We start from the raw sequence: 17,908 nt of genomic DNA, 5'->3' as shown, positions 1-17,908 counted from the left end.
TTCTTGGCTATCTGTCCTGAGAGATGATCAATGCACTGTTAGAGGACTTTCTCATATCATGCGCCTTCAGTTGACCCCATGAGCAATTCTTTATAATTGCCTTTTTATATGTCTGCCCAGTGCAGATCAGGAAAAATTGAAAAGCTACAATTGCCCACTAAATGGCCATTTAAGGGACAAAAATTAAGGGACAAAGACCTTTTTACAACAAGTAGCTCTGAATATTCTTGGAACCAGGGGTAGTTGCGTCTGTATAAAGCCATTATGAAGGCAGTGACATGCGGGGAACCTGGCACAGCAGCAGAGAAGAGTAAACACAAAAGTGCTCTTTATTTGTTTTAACATCCCCTGTGCTTGTCTTAAATAGGGCAAAGTCATCAATATTTAATGTATACCCTGTTGAATGGGTTACATCAGAGAAATAAAGGATAACTGCAAATCAAGAACGGATTTGAACACTTTGAATTAGTAATGGCATTTTTAACATACATTAATTTTAATCTGTGGAGTCTGGCAATTTATGCACATTCTAATTAATGAATTCTTTTTCATCTTTGTTCATTTCAAGATGACAAGATTCCCCCAACTTTACTTCCTGGCAAGATGTTTAGAAGCATCCATTTCAAGTGAAGCAATCATCTACCAACAAAGCATTTAGCCATTTATTTATGCCTATATTCCTGTAACAGTGCACACCTGTTTCTAGTTACTTTTAATGGAAGCAGTGAATAGTTTGTGAATAGAAAAGCATTGAAATTTATACTACCTCTTTCTGATACAAGAGGCTGCAGTTTTATAAACACAGCAACACATTTAAAGATAATTATCAACTGTCTCCAAGTTGCCCACCCTTCACAACCAATTAGGCTACAATAAAGCAGACAATTGCATAAGCAATACAAGAGTAGAATAAAACAAACTAGAAAAATCATATTTCATAATTCCCATACTTAATTTTTTTTCTTTGGTTTTACTTGGAGATTTTTTTTTCTCTCTTTAAACAATCTAAGATAAAATGGGACACGATGAAAACATATCTCACCCTAAGCATTGCTCTGCAGAATTGATTCAGGTGGTGTTTTCTTTTTCCTATTTTTCCTTTAGAAAACATCCACCAAGCAATGTGTCATCACTTGGGATTTGTTATTTCAGACATAGCAAGTATCAAAACACATTGCAATGAATCACACACCCCACAAGCAAAACAATGTTACTTTGTTTCAGTCATCCTCACTTCTCCCTGAGGACATCACTCACATCCCACTCTTTAAGCACTTCCTGATCGACAGAAACCAGCAGTCCCCGGGGTCCCATTTCCCAACTCTCCTGGGTGCTCTGCCATTCTCTTGGGAGGTGGAGATGGTGTTTGAAAGTGTTCCTTGAAATTAAATGGGAATTTTCAGATATTTCCATTTACAGACCTAAACTATACATATTTAGATTTACCCGAAGTGATTCAGCCTTGCAAAATAGCTATATATAAAGCACAAGCAATGTGTCTCCCATCTCGGTCTGCCAATTCCTGTGTATTATCTTGCCAACCGTTGTACAAAATCATAAATTTAATCGCAAACAAAGGTATTTGGCACACAGTGCAACACAAAGGTTTAAGTGCATTAGCTCAGATACACATTACTGTTTTCACTTTGTTGTGCAGTATAATTGCCATGCGGTACTCTCAATAGCATTTCTGCCCTTTCGATTATCAGAATGCTCCATAGCTCTGAGTCAGTGTCTTACTTGGTGTGATGCACACATCCTCATCTAATGGTGTGGAAGTGAATCATTGTTGTCATTTGTGATGTGCGGTGCAGTATGTGTGTATGTTTGAGTGAGAGGGGGGGAAAAAAGAAGTACGGATGCAATTGCATTATTCATGATTTTTTTGGGAGGAATTCTTGCTGAGTGGTTGCTGTGTGTATTGTGCTCTATTATTCTTCTTTCAGTCACCGGAACTGAACAGAAAATGATATAATGGCGGCAAACAGAGCTGCAGGTGGAGAACAAGCTTGATGAAAGAGTTACGATACAAAGGAGTTCATTTTGAGAGGAAAAGAATTCAGGCGTGCCCATGAGGCAAAGATGAACACGCATTTTGGGGTAATTAGTTAATTTAGTTTCAGTATATAGAATACTGCTCCTTGGTTCCTTTGCATCTTACTTCACCCTGTTGTCTCACCATTCTCTCTCTCTCTCTCTCTCTCTCTCTCGTTCTCTCTGAACTGTTCAATTTCACACATGCATAGAGATGAGTCAATGAGATCCTGGGCTGGATAGCAGCCAAGTCATGACAGCTGCGTTAGCAAGGTGTAAGAGCAAATTAAGGTTGGGCTTAAACTTAAGTGTCCTAAGTGTGACCCTTGCACTTCTTATTGGCAAGGTTAAATAGCTAGCCGGAAAAGGTTTTCTCATGTTGCTAGGATTCAGCAGTTTATATCATAAACATGTGGTTCATTGGAGAAAAGGGGGTAATTTTGCTGCCCTAAAGGGACATAAAAGCCATTATTGGTAATCATTTCATTGTTGTCTCCTAAACTGTGTGGTCAGAAAGCTGCGTGCTTGTCTCAATAGGTGCATTTCTTTAAATGTGAGCATCTGTGTGTCATCGTGTCTGAATTTGTGTCTCCTTGCTGCTCCATGGCTGTGTTTATACAGCACATGTAGCATGCATTGTGAGCAGCAAGGGTGTATCAGTGTTGGCTGAGGTTGGAGAGATTGATCGTGGTAGGATATTGTGGCTTGGATCTGTAGAAGTTTGGGCTGGGTCAGCACTCTCCCCCAAGACTTAGCTAATGAACAGATGGACCTGTTATCATAACAGTGATAAAAGCAGGACAGGCACACTACATCAATACAGGGCATCATTAAGAAAACACATTTCTTGGAAATGAGAGGCAAAAGCCTGGGCCATAAAGTCCAATCTAATAAGACATCATGATATCCTGTAAGACGTTCATATTTAAAAGGCTATGACATGTTGGCTTTTAGCTGCTGTAAGAAAAGAAAAAAACAAAAAAAACAACGGAATGCTCTAGCAGCCTGAAATCCCGTTTTAAGCCATTTCCACAGTAAAAAAAAAAAAAAAATTCAGTAAAACCAAAGCCTGACACATCACATGGACATATGAAAGGGAAGAAAAAAACAACAAAACACAACTCAAAGTAGCACTTGGAATTGCATTGGATTTATTCTAGTATGAGCACTGGTGCATTGGCCTATCTACATTTTATCTGGGTGGCGTAGCGGTCTATTCCGTTGTCTACCAACATGGTGATCGCCGGTTCCTTACCTCCAACTTGGTCAGGCATCCCTACAGACACAATTGGCTGTGTCTGTGGGTGGGAAGCCGGATGTGGGTCTGTCCTGGTCGCTGCACTAGTGCCTCCTGTTGTCGGTTGGGGCACCTGTTCGAGGGAGAGGGGGAACTGGGGGGAATAGCATGATTCTTCCACGTGGTGCGTCCCCCTGGTGAAACCCCTCACTATCAGGTGACAAGAAGTGGCTGGCGACTCCACATGTATCATGTGTCGGGGGAGGCATGTGGTAGTCTGCAGCCCTCCCCGGATCGGCAGAGGGGGTGGAGCAGCAACCGGGATGGCTCAGAAGAGTGGGGTAATTGGCCAGATACAATTGGGGAGAAAAAAAGGAGGGGGCGTAATGACATAATATTCTGTAAGTACTGAAGAACATTGTTTTAGTTCATAATATACTCACAGCGTTTTTAAAAGCATAGTGTACAAATGTACACTGAAAATACAAATGGCTCTGAAATATATGCGATTGGTCACAAAAGAGAACTGTAGCTTTAGGTCAGTTAAAAGAAACTAGTTTGACATAACAAGAACACGGGATGATTTCTTGGACAAAGTAGTATACAAACACAGACCATTTACCTCAGCTGTAAAAGATTTGGCCACAGTGTGTAAATACATATTTTATTATATTACCACAATACTCCTATTAAAATATGCAACATGATGTAATTTCAGTGACACAAATGGCAGATAGTATGCCACTAAGCAGCACTCATCAGTATCTATTTTCTTTCTTTCCTCTGTACTAATCTATAGGCATCAATTGGTAGATATTCTTATCATCACAATTGTGTACCTTCTACTTACCCTGTGTTATTTTGCCCTTTTAGTACATTATTCATGAGGTTGACTCATAATAAGAAGGGAAGAGTGAGGTACTTTGTCACACAGATAAGTCGTCACACTCCTGATTATCCCTGTGCTGAAGGCAGGGAACCTCCATCTAAAACGCTTGACCATAATAAGTGTGACCTCCTTCTCTTAAAGGATAATTCTGTTCTTTGTACTACATGGCTCTTATTTCCATTGTGTTTGCCATCATGCATATTGGTTGTGAAATAATTTTACTCGCCAGCTTCATTGTGGAGATTTTTGACACAGGACCCGTGCTGGACAAAGGTGTACAAAGGCATCTTATGGGGTAGCTGAACACGGGTTTAATAAATATTACATGTGTGCAATATCTGATCATGCACTAACCGACAATTCAATGATCAATGCGTTCACGTTTAGTCATAGCGATTCCTTACAACTTGAAACAATGAATCGGTGAATTGGTGGAACAATAAATCGGTATCCAGATTCATTTATAGCTTCGCTCCTGCTGCTCCACCACATTGAAATCTTGTGTCTGATCTCTTGAGCCGAGTTAATTGAATTAATCCATAGCAGTTACCAATAGGTGCATATTTGATTACAAAAACACATTGGATATTGTTTATTTTTTCATGAATGTGGCAGACAAAAATGCAAAGGCAAGCCATCATTTTCTTAGTTGGGCAGGGAAAATCCTGATTACTGACATTCATGATGGCAAAAACTAGGAACATAAGACCCAGTTTATAAAACAAAAGAATTATCCTTTAAATCAACATCGATTTACATGTGTCCAGGTCACTTTTGTCTACAGTGAGAAACATATTTGCATTTTTTTTTACCATTAAAAGCAAAACTCGATACTGCACATAGTGTGTACTAAGACTTTGTTGGCTATGGATGTTCACAATTATAATTTTGTACAGAGGAGAGTCTAAAGGTTTTTGGAAACCTCAGCTGTACTAGTTGTACACCATCTTGGAATATAGCTAAGATTAGCATACGTGTTGGTTTGGGCCAACTTGTCTCAATATTTTGGGGCAAGTCACCTCTCGTGATGTCTACCCAGCCCTAACCAGGCTTTCAGGCCCAAGCTTATAGCAAACCAGGCTGAAGATGAGACCCAGCCCTTCCATGTACCAGCAACAACTGAGCCCAGCAAAGTTCCTATCCCAGCATCACCAGTTCACGCTTGCCTAATAATGCCAATTCTGAATGAGGACAACAAATCCCAGTAGATACTATTAGATTAAGCTTAAGCTTCTTTTATTAATCCCCTTGGGGAAATTTAGTTACTGCAAATTAACCCATCCTAGCTGTGATCTGTGTAGCTAGGAGTAGTGGACTTCTGTCTTCTGGCTGCGCCCAGGGACCAACTCCAGTTCTTTTCCCATTTCCTTGGTCAGGGGCACAGACAGGAGAATAAATGCTAACATGCATGTTTCTTTTGATGGTGGGTGAAACCAGAGCATCCGGAGAAACCCCACCACAGACACGGGGAGAACATGCAAACTCCACACAGAGCACGGCCTGGTATGACCCCCAAGGTTGGACAACCCTGGGGTTCGAACCCAGGACCTTCTTGCTGTGAGGCGGCAGCGCTAACCACTGGGCCACCGTGTACCCCAATTAGATATCCTAATATTTGCCAGTATAAAGCAGCTCTGCAAAGGAAAAGGACAGCACAAACTGGAAAAAAATAAGAAAATAGAAAGAGAGAGACTCTCTCATCAAAGTCTGTAGCATGCTAAGATGCTAAAAATGTAAAAATAAAACTCTAGGATTCAAATTCAGTAGAGTGCTTCAACCTTGCCTGCGTGGAGTCTTTCACAGATAGCCACCCAAAAGATACTTGAGTGAAGCGTGTACACTGCAGCAAATAGGCATGATTTCCCTCCAGTTCTCACAGTTCACATGTAACTCTGAAGAGGAGTCAAAGAGATTGTATTAGTGTAGGTCACTTACTTGTATTGTTAGTTTTCAGTGACAGCCGCAAAAGACCTCACTTTTTGCAACAAATACATAATACATTAAGATTAAATTCTTTCAACTTTTTCTTCAGGCATACCTGTTTTACTTTTCAGACGTTGGATTTTGAATGCTGGTCACTCAGGTTAGTTAAATTCACTTCTTAGTCAGTTTAACACACAGCCTTTTTTCCAGGTAATTCCCAATTATTATTCATACATCGGTTGCATGTGCTTTTACTTTTGAATTTGAAATAAAGTGTTAAAGCAAGTGTTCAAATTAATTGGTTTGGTTGCTGTTTGAAGAGGAATTCAGTGTGACAGTTTAGCCACTGATACAGCAACTTGCCCCACCACCCTTCTGCAGAACTTAGTCATTTATGACTCTGTATTTAAATAAAAAAATGCAATTCCAAAGAACACATATAGGTGCTTGAAACTCTTTTGTTTGCTTTGAGAAGTTGTGCTGCAGTTTTTACATATTCTACTGAAAACAACTTCCACCGACCTTGATCATGTGGCTAATAAAATATCTCTATCTATCTATCTATCTATCTATCTATCTATCTATCTATCTATCTATCTATCTATCTATCTATCTATCTATCTATCTAGCTATCTATCTAGCTATCTATCTATCTAATCTGTCTTTCCTTCTTTCTTTCCTTCTTTCTTTCTTTCTTTCTTTCTTTCTTTCTTTCTTTCTTTCTTTCTTTCTTTCTTTCTTTCTTTCTTTCTTTCTTTCTTTCTTTCTTTCTTTCTTTCTTTCTTTCTTCCTAAATAAGTAATTGTGACAAATTGTAGCCAAACATGTATGAGAGTAAAGGTTGCTCTACTACTTGAATACACCTGTATGATTGCACACATTTATGTACAGGAAGCGTACTGTCATCGGAACATGCTTTATAAAGTGACTTCCAACTGAATACAAAAATAGATATCTGATTGGCCGGAGACATACCAATTCATGCAAGTAATATCATCACAGACACACTTATTTTAGCATGTTGCCAGTTGATTTTGTTTTCTTTCATGAATGTTGCTTTCATTTGCTCTATCCTTTAGTTTTCCATCGCTCGTCCTTCTATTATTTTAATTATCTGTGTTTACACTTTCTCCCTCTAGCTCTCATCCTCCTCAATCTCCTAAACCTGCTCTCCTTTCCTTAGACTCATCCTTGAGTCTTCCTCTCAGTGTATTCCTTTGTTCTCTCATCCTCTCTTTTCTATCCTTCTATGTTTTCCCTCTGTCTCTGTCCACTTGTCAAACCCCACACCCCGTACTTTATCCCTCCATCTCTATGCTGGCACAACTGCTGAAATGAGACTTGGCTGTGACTAATCTGCTGGCTGGGCCTCTGAGGGCCCCTCTTGCTGCTGCCCTCTCATGGAGGACACGTCTGATTGATTGGACCTGGGGAAAACTTTGTCAGGCTGGCCATCATGACTGGATCTCTTCCCTGATAATAAAATCCCTCCTCCCTTGAGTCAAATAGGGAAGACATGAGTGTCATGCAGCACATTTTCATGAAGCATGATGCCTTGGACCATTAGAGGTAATGTGCATTCCTAGTTTTTGCTTTTCCTCTCTTTTCCTCTCTGGGTCACCCCGACCCTTCTGTCCATCCCTCAACAACAGCTGTGTTGAAACGACAGACATGTCTATGTATGTATGTATGTATGTGTGTGTGTGTGTGTGGGAGAGAGAGAGAGAGAGAGAGAGAGAGAGAGAGAGAGAGAGAGAGAGAGAGAGAGAGAGAGAGAGAGAGAGAGAGAGAGAGAGAGAGAGAGAGAGAGAGAGAGAGAGAGAGAGAGCAGGATAAATGTCAACAAATTATTGTGTGATAAGAACAGGAGCATGAAAAATGTTTGTGTGTGTGTAGTTGTGTGCATTCATCTCTCTCTGCAACTGAACATGCAAACATGGGTGTGTGTTTGCCTGCATTTTTATATCAGTGTGCACCCAGCCATTTGAAATAACCCTCATCTTGGTGCTAAGCCTAGTGTACATATCAGATGAAGGTCGTGGAGAGAGAATGAGGGAATTACTTTTATCGGCAAAGTGTTGTGATGAATTGATTTTCTCAATTAAATCCCAGACAACAGACAAGCAATAGCAGGTTGGCTGTTTCTTTTCCTAAATAGCCCATTTTCTCTTTCCTTCACAGATCAACACCACCAAGTCATTAACAGTTCCCAAATCTCTGCATCAAAAACAGAGGGGCTATAGAAAAGATTTTTCTCTCTGTTTCTTGCTCCCCGCTCTCTGTACCACGTGTGTTCATTCATCAGGCTTGCAACCAATCAGTCTGGAGCACAACTCTTAAGATCAGTATCAGTTTCTCATTGTAGAGACTATGTGCTATGTTTCTTAATTTGCTGCTTGAGAGTAGGTGAGGTGAAGGCATGAGCCCATCTAACACACACATACACACAATCATCATCATCATCAGCGGTCACTTGGGGTTGAGTGTGACTGTCCTTCTTCTACGTCCTTGTGGGTATCCTTGCAGGAGGACGCATGCGCGTGACAGCTTTTTACGTGGAGTGGCTGATGCACCTGCAACCATCACACGGTCCTTGGCAGGGGGTGGCCAGAGTCCAATTGCATGGAGAACAAAGACTATTGGGGACCACCCTCTGTTGCAGCCTTCATCTGCCTTCACTGGCATTGTCCTCTGCCAGTTCTGCCGTTGAGGTCTTTGTTGGATCACGCTTTGTCTGGAACCTCCCCCTTGACCTATCCACCTTGGGTGACCCTACCAGGAGCCAAGCTCCTGACAGCATAGCTCTTGGGATCATTAGTACATGCAAGCTTTTCAGCCACGATAAAGTGGCGATCCAGGAGAAGATGCACACACACACACACACACACACACACACACGCACGCGTGCGCATACACACGCACATACAGAGGAAAATTCAGTCTTCACTCAGGTTCCACTGTGATTAAATGATATTTATTCTTGCAGCATGTGGTCGATGTCTAACTTTCTCCTTCTTTACACTCAAAAGATACAGCTCCATAAGAAGAACATCTCGTGGTGGTCATAGATTTGGGAAATGGTTCACAGATGTAGTTTTTGTTTTTTACACCGAGTCATATCTGCAATGGGAATATTCTTCTCTAGCTTTATGTCATTTCCGCTAAATGATTGTTAAAAATAATTATTTAAAACAGTTTTAAGTAGCAAACAGAAATACTGAGGTCAGAGCATTCTTATCTGTGAAAGAGTTGGAACTAGTTTTGAATTCACTGCAAGACAGAACAAACTTGTTAGGAACGGGAGAGAAAAATACTTATATATTGTATTTCTACACCGTACATACAAGCCAACACACACACCAGAAATCATTCCACACACACACACACACACACACACACACACACACTTATGATGTCTGTAAAACAGTAATTAAAGGGGTGAAATCAAATTCTCTTTCAGAATTTTTTTTTTTCACAAAATGATGAATATTAGAGGAATTAATCCACTTGGTTGGGTGGAATCTTTTTAATTAATTAGGTCTTTGGTTTAATCAATGCCTCCAAGGCATATCTCAGCCCCCGCCATGTGAACTCTTCAGATAAGACGGCTCACGCATCAGTTGTACCTTTTTCTTAAACAGTTCAATGCACATACATTCACTCACAGATGCATACACTCACACACAAACACATTGATATTCACATCTTTGTGCTCTGTATTCACATGCTTTCAGACATTTATTTAACTTCAATTTTGCCATGGTAAGCTCCAACAGGGGTGCCACCAAAGATAGTATATGATTAGGGGGGCTAAACTTCTACCAGGAGGGTCTGGGGGTATACAAGCTCATTTATTTTTTGTTTTTTGTTTAGATTCCCCCCCCCCTTTTTTTCTCCCCACTTGTATCTGGCCAATTACCCCACTGTTCCGAGCTGTCCTGGTTGCTGCTCCACCCCCTCTGCCGATCTAGGGAGGGCTACAGACTACCACTTGCCTCCTCTGATACATGTGGAATTGCCAGCCACTTCTTTTCACTGGACAGTGAGGAGTTTTGCCAGGGGGATGTAGCACATGGGAGGATCACGCTATTCCCTCCAGTTCCCCCTCCCTTCCGAACAGGTGCCCGACTGACCAGAGGAGGCGCTAGTGTAGTGACCAGGACACATACCCACATCTGGCTTCCCACCCGCAGATACGGCCAATTGTGTCTGTATGGACGCCTGACCAAGCCAGAGGAAACATGGGGATTCGAACTAGTGATCCCTATTTTGGTAGGCAACAGAACAGACTGCTATGCTACCCGGACACCTGGTTTTTTTCTAAATTAGTCACACTCTGCAGACCTTTTAGCAAACATCCTAGGATGCACCAAGAAAGACACTATTTGCTGGCACTAATATTGATTTAAAATAAAACACGAAACCACAACAGAATTTTCTTAAGTTCATAATTTATACCTTTTACAAACATTTTTCAAATTCATATTTTTTAACGAAAATTCCCTTAAATGTCAAGAAATCTTCACTGACGCTATAGAACATGTATTCCTTTAAGAACATTATCCCCAAAAATCTGCATTTTCAAAAACTACAGCCACAGAGAACCTTAATTTTGGGAGGGATAACTTCATCATGCGCAGTGTACTCCCCACACCCTGAGCACATTGTGCATAATGAAGCTGATTGCATTTTGCGCCACATGCTTCAGAACACAAACATAGGGCCCCTGGTGGTTAATTTGACTTGAATTTTTCTGGTGTCAGTTTTGTTTTTTGTTTTTTTTGGGCCCCATTCTTGATTCTCACTCACTACCTTAACCCTTTTATGGCATTCATGTTTTTGTTGTTCACCCAGTGTTTGCGGGTCTGATGGACCCATGACACTTTGGGGTATTAAAACAGCCATAATAAATTATGTAAGACTTAAGAGATGAAGACTTTATCCCTATTACAACCAATTTAGACAGTAATTTCTTCTCAACTGATATCTTTTATGAACACTAATAGTGTTTTTAACAGTTTCCAGTCTGGTTTTAGAGCACTTCATAGTACTGAGACAGCTTTAATAACATATGGCTTACTGAAAACAGAGGTGACTGCTCAATTTTAGTTCTTTTAGACTTAAGTGCTGCCTTTGACACAGTCGATCACAGTATCCTCTAACATTGCTAAGAGATTTGGGTAGGCATCAAGGGTTTGGCTCTCAGTTTATTATGCTCTTACCCCTCCAACAAACTTTTTCTGTTGTTTTGGGTAATTCTACTTCCTTGATGGCTCAGTTGAGTTGTGGTGTCCATCAAGGTTCAGTTCTTGGCCCCCTTATTTCAGGTACCAGAGCTGGTGGTACTGTTGATTGGGTGGTGGGGCGGATGGGGAATCAGCATCCTTCTCCTGAATCCTTTTCACGTTGGCTGCAGAAGCTGGGGTACTTGGGATATTTTGTCTCCTCTTGATTTGAGGTCTTAACAATGCTTTGCCCAGCTCCTTGAGAAAGTGCCATCTCTTCTGGAGCTTCCCTCTGTTCCAAGCTGGGTTCAGTGCCATCCAGATGACAAAAACATTGTACGCCGAGATGTCCAACATGTTGAAGAATATCACAAGTGGCCAGCGTAGGGCTCTTCTTTTGCAGCTGTAGCCAGTCACCAGCTTGTCTAAACTGTCCAACCCTGCTTTTGTGGCATTGTAATCCATTATGATTTCTGGTTTTTGATACTCCTGGTCACAGATTCTCCCATCTCTATGCGGCATGCTCATGAGTACCACATTTTTTGCCTTTCTTCGACACATAGGACATCATCGACCTGTCAGCTGTAAACACAAACTTAGATGAATTGATGGGCCTGTTATGAGTAGTCAACAGCTGAGGTGGGAGCTCTGGCTTGTTTTTTCAGTGTTCCTCCCATTGTCAGCTTCCTCTTGAGTAGCTCCTGTCCCAGCTTGCGTGAAGTAAAAAAGTAAAAGCAAGTTACATGTGATTTTGTGGCCACAGAGTCCCTGTGTCATGTCCAGGACAACCTGCATCCCTTGGTTCTTCTCAGTGGCTCCTCCATCTGGCTTCCGCTATACACTTGCAAGTTCAATGTTTATGATGAAACAGCCCAGATCTTGATTTCATATTTTGCAAGTTTAGATGGTATGTACAGCCATTTAGGGGCCACTGACCCTAAATGGTATAAGCTGCTCATCAACAGTAACATAGGGCCCAGGGTTGTAAATCAAGGGAAGGCAGGCAACCCACTTGTCCCACACTGACCTGATTGCAACAGTAGCTTGTCTCCCTGCCTCCGAGCTGGTCTGGTGTCTCAGTTATTGAAGCAGATAATACTAGAAATAATATGGAAGTTTTCCAGTGACATTGTTGCACGTGAAATTTCTCTGTCAGTTTCTGCATCCCACAGGGATTCTGTGGATTACCCATTAAATCTGAAAACAACAGCAAGAATAAGTAACCCCAAAGTATGCATTTAAATGGGTTTGGTCCATCTCCTTCCATCTCTCTCCAAAAACATGTGTTCCTTCCAAATTCGTGCAGTCTAGAATAATTTTCTGGATGATGTCTGGGATGAAAAGTTCAAGAGAAGACTGTCATGCACATGAATAATTGCCATCTGCGTCGACCCTGGTTGCATCCTTATCACATTGGCAGCCATGCGAGGTGGCTCATTCCTCATCAAGACCATTCAATTTCACTATATTTTGACATCCATATTTCTCCTCCTACAGGCTGCTGATAGGCTGGTTCTGGGACAGGTTGCTGACGCGCTGGTCCTGGGGCTGGCTGCTGACGGGCTGCTCCTGGGGCTGACTGAGGGCCAATCTCATCCCCTTCTTCAAACCCACTGGCAGAATCCAAATTGACAAAGACATGCTCCTCATTTTTGGAAAATTCTTCATCTTCCAATGTGAAAGACACTCCCTCCACACTAGCCTCTCTTCAAAAATGATTTCTAAGGCCCTCTGAGCAGAGACACTTATTGCGATGCAGATTGATTGTGGTTAGGAGCCACACATGCAAAGCTATTTATTTGTTGTCTCCCTCTCCCAATTTGCAGCTGGGGAACATGTAATAAAATATGGAATGTTTTGTAATAAAATTGTGGGAGCAGACAGGTTCTTGCGTGTGAAATGTTGAAACCTTGTGTATGTGTATGTGTGTGTGTGTGTGTGTGTGTGTGTGTGTGTGTGTGTGTGTGTGTGTGTGTGTGTGTGTGTGTGTGTGTGTGTGTGTGGTTTCACACAGTACAGAGGGTAAAGAGTGTGGGAGATGTGGGGGCAGAAAGCTTCTTGGTGCTTCTCTCTCTCGCTCTCACACACACACACACACACACAGAAAGCCCAGGTAGGAGTAAGACTACAGAATTTTTCCACTTTTATCACCTTTGGGTCCAGTGGATCTGAACATCACATATGTATATACGTAGATGTGTGTGTGTGTGTGTGTGTGTGTGTGTGTGTGTGTGTGTGTGTGTGTGTGTGTGTGTGTGTGTGGCGGGGGGGGTGCACTCATGAAAATGTTTTCTTTTACATTTTCTTCACAGAAAATTAGCCAAGGCCATTGACTCTCAAGTGGAAAAAGGAATTCATTGTATCGCTTTTCTTTCACTAAACATTCAGACCAAGTCCCACAGACCCAAACACCACACAATCTTGGACTTGAATTGGCCTCGCCTCCCTGAAGACTTGGTCTCGCCTTGGATGGTTTTGACACAAGGCTAATACTCACTAACATTAGTCCATCAGGTGGTCATGGGCAGCACAGTGGCCCAATGGTATGCACTGTTGCCTCACAGCAAGAAGGTCCTGGGTTCGAACCCCAGGCTGTCCCAGGTCCTTCCTGTGTGGAATTTGCATGTTCTCTCCGTGTCTGCGTGGGCTTTCTCCGGGTGCTCCGGTTTCCTCCCACCATCAAAAAGACATGCATGTTAGGGTTAATACCCCTGCCTGTGCCCCTGACCAAGGCAATGGAAAGAAGAACTGGAGTTGGTCCCCGGGTGCTGCAGCTGCCCACTGCTCCTAGACAATAGGATGGGTTTAATGCAGAGAACACATTTCATTGTAACCTGTACAATGACAAAATAAACTACAACCCCAATTCCAATGAAGTTGGGACGTTGTGTAAAACGTAAATAAAAACAGAATACAGTGATTTGCAAATCCTTTTCAATCTATATTCAATTGAATACACTACAAAGACAAGATATTTAATGTTCAAACTGATAAACTATTTTTTTGTAAATATTCACTCATTTTGAATTTGATGCCCGCAACACGTTCCAAAGAAGCTGGGACAGGGTTATGTTCACCACTGTGTTACATTACTTTCCTTTTAACAACACTCAATAAGCATTTGGGAACTGAGGGCACTACTTGTTGAAGCTTTGTAAGTGGAATTCTTTCCCATTCTTGCTTGATGTACGACTTCACTTGCTCAACAGTCCCGGGTCTCCGTTGTCATATTTTGTGCTTCGTAATGCGCCACACACACGTATATGGCTTTCACTTTGCACGGTAGAGTTTTAACTTGCACTTGTAGATGTAGCGGCGAACTGTGTTAACTGAAAATGGTTTTCTGAAGAGTTCCTGAGCCCATGTGGTAATATCCTTTACAGAATGATGTTGGTTTTTAATGCAGTGCCGCCTGAGGGGTCGGAGGTCACGAGCATTCAATGTTGGTTTTTGGCCTTGCCGCTTACGTGCAGAGATTTCTCCAGATTCTCTGAATCTTGTGATGATATTATGGACTGTAGATGATGAAATCCCTAAATTCCTTGCAATTGTACATTGAGAAACATTGTTCTTAAACTGTTGGACTATTTGCTCTTGCAGTTGTTCACAAAGTGGTGAACCTTGCCCCATCCTTGCTTGTGAACGGCTGAGCCTTTCGGGGATGCTCCTTTTATACCCAATCATGACACTCAACTGTTTCCAATTAACCTGTTCACCTGTGGAATGTTCCAAACAGGTGTTTTTTGAGCATTCCTCAACTTTCCCAGTGTTTTGTTGCCCCTGTCCCAGCTTCTTTGGAACGTGTTGCAGGCATCAAATTCAAAATGAGTGAATATTTGCAAAAATCAATAAAGTTGATCAATTTGAACATTAAATATCTTGTCCCTGTAGTGTATTCAATTGAATATAGGTCGAAAAGGATTCGCAAATCATTGTATTCTGTTTTTATACACGTTTTACACAATGTCCCAACTTCATTGGAATTGGGGTTGTACTTTCTTTTTTTCCTTCTTTCATTTAGTTTATTCATGCTGCTAACATTGAGATGCAAGGCACATTATGTGCTATAGTGTAACTACGATGAGTAAAAAAGTTGAAGAAAACAATGAAAACACAATCACAGAACAATCAGGCATAATAATAAAGATGTTTAAGTGGTCATTGGACAACATTTTCAGCACGATTACTCTGTTGTCCAATCAAAAAATAAAACACTGCTTATTAGAGCCAATATTGAAAAGCTGAAAAATGTTTTGCACATCCCTGATTTTCATCCCAGTATACAGCGTTTCACTCATGGTCATTTCAATTAAGGGAGTGTGCTAGAATTCCTGATTTAGTTAATTAAAATTGAACTGAGATACACAATGATGGGCTACTTAAACTGCAAAAAAACAAACAAAAAAACCCATAAAATCACTGCCAAGGACAACCATTCCATTCCAAGTATATTCCATTGACAATTCCACTGACAAGTTTAATTGTCTTGTATTCTGATAAGTACAAATGTTCCTAATCTTATCCATTGTCATATAATCTTTAGTTGATAGAGAAGCAGTCCCCTTGCTGGACTAGTGACCAACATTAAAGTTTAGTCTGACTTTAAGTGTCCCTCCATCTCCCCAGTTTTACTCTTAATGTCTGTCTGTGTCAGAATTAGAATTTTTTTTCTGCTATGTAAATTATCACATCGGTTTACAAGCAGTCTGACTCCTTGAGTTCCTCACATAAATTGAGTTGAAAGTAACAAAACACAAAAGTGCTGCATTCAAGCCTGAATAGGCAAGAGAACAGTATATAAGGGCCTGCATCTGACCGTTTTCCTGGTTGCCAGGCAGGATTTAGCCCCACTTCTCTCTATGCCCCTCGCCTCCCAGCTTGTCAGCATGTTCTCACCGAGGTTCTCTAGGGGCTCTGTGTGGTGACGACCACTGTGTAAAACAAGTGTATGCCATGTAAACCAGGAGAGGCTCATCACCCTGAGTGTGAATTTGTGTGTTCTGCTCTTCTCTACTTTCCCAGGTGACCAACGTATGACATGTCTCTGTGCTACGAGCTAGTGTGGAGAGTTGGAATGGCATTAGAGTGAGGGTTACCATCTCTAGCAGCAGAAGTCAATGATCTGCTGGGGTGAGGAGCAGTTGGAAACAGGGGCGTTTCCAGAATTTGAGGACATTTGGGGCTTAGCCCAGACTTTTTCAGGGGGCTTCCGGGAGGATCCTCCCCTGGAAATTTGTTTTGATAAACAAGCTCTATTTTGATGCTTTGTTTATGCACTCTGGCACCTTATTTACATTAAAAGTACATGTCTTAATCATTGAAATGTGTACCTCCAAAAACTGTTGTTTACTCTCCAGATTAAATATGAATTGTGATGTTGAAAATATTAGTAGTTATTAGTAATTAGTGTTACTTCCTCCTTGCTAATCACTTCAGCGGATTAGCAAGGAGGAAGTGAGGGCAGCTATGAAGAGGATTAAGAGTGGAAAGGCAGTTGGTCCTGATGACATACCTGTGGAGGCATGGAGATGTTTAGGAGAGACGGCAGTGGAGTTTTTAACTAGATTGTTTAACACAATCATGGAAAGTGAGAGGATGCCTGAGGAGTGGAGAAGAAGCATACTGGTACCGATTTTCAAGAACAAGGGCGATGTGCAGAACTGTAACAACTACAGAGGTATAAATTTGATCAGCCACAGCATGACGATTTGGGAAAGAGTAATAGAAGCTAGGTTAAGAGGAGAGGTGATGATCAGCGAGCAGCAGTATGGTTTCATGCCACAAAAGAGCACCACAGATGCGATGTTTGCTTTGAGAATGTTGATTGAGAAGTATAGAGAAGGCCAGAAAGAGTTGCATTGTGTCTTTGTAGATTTAGAGAAAGCTTATGACAGAGTGCCGAGAGAGGAGGTGTGGTGTTGTATGAGGAAGTCAGGAGTTGCAGAGAAGTATGTTGGAGTGGTGCAGGATACGTATGAGGGAAGTGTGACAATGGTGAGGTGTGCGGTTGGAATGACAGATGGGTTCAAGGTGGAGGTGGGATTACATCAAGGATCGGCTCTTAGCCCTTTCTTGTTTGCAATGGTGATGGACAGGTTGACGGACAAGATCAGGCAGGAGTCTCCATGGACGATGATGTTCGCGGATGACATTGTGATCTGTAGCGAGAGTAGGGTGCAGGTTGAGGAGAGCCTGGAGAGGTGTAGGAATGCACTGGAGAGAAGAGGAATGAAAGTCAGTAGGAGCAAGACGGAATACCTATGCGTGAATGAGAGAGAGGACAGTGGAATGGTCAGGATGCAAGGAGTGGAGGTGACAAAGGCATTTGAGTTTAAATACTTGGGGTCAACTGTCCAAAGTAACGGGGAGTGCAGTAGAGAGGTGAAAAAGAGAGTGCAGGCAGGTTGGAGTGGGTGGAGAAGTGTGTCAGGAGTGATTTGCGACAGAAGGGTATCAGCAAGAGTTAAAGGGAAAGTTTACAAGATAGTTGTGAGACCAGCTATGTTATATGGTTTGGAGACAGTGACACTGACGAAAAGACAGGAGGCGGAGCTGGAGGTGGCAGAGTTGAAGATGCTAAGATTTTCACTGGGAGTAACG

Source organism: Lampris incognitus, chromosome 5 (genome assembly GCF_029633865.1).
Source record: "Lampris incognitus isolate fLamInc1 chromosome 5, fLamInc1.hap2, whole genome shotgun sequence".
Lineage (NCBI taxonomy): Eukaryota > Metazoa > Chordata > Actinopteri > Lampriformes > Lampridae > Lampris > Lampris incognitus.
Note: the sequence above shows the minus strand (reverse complement) of the source record.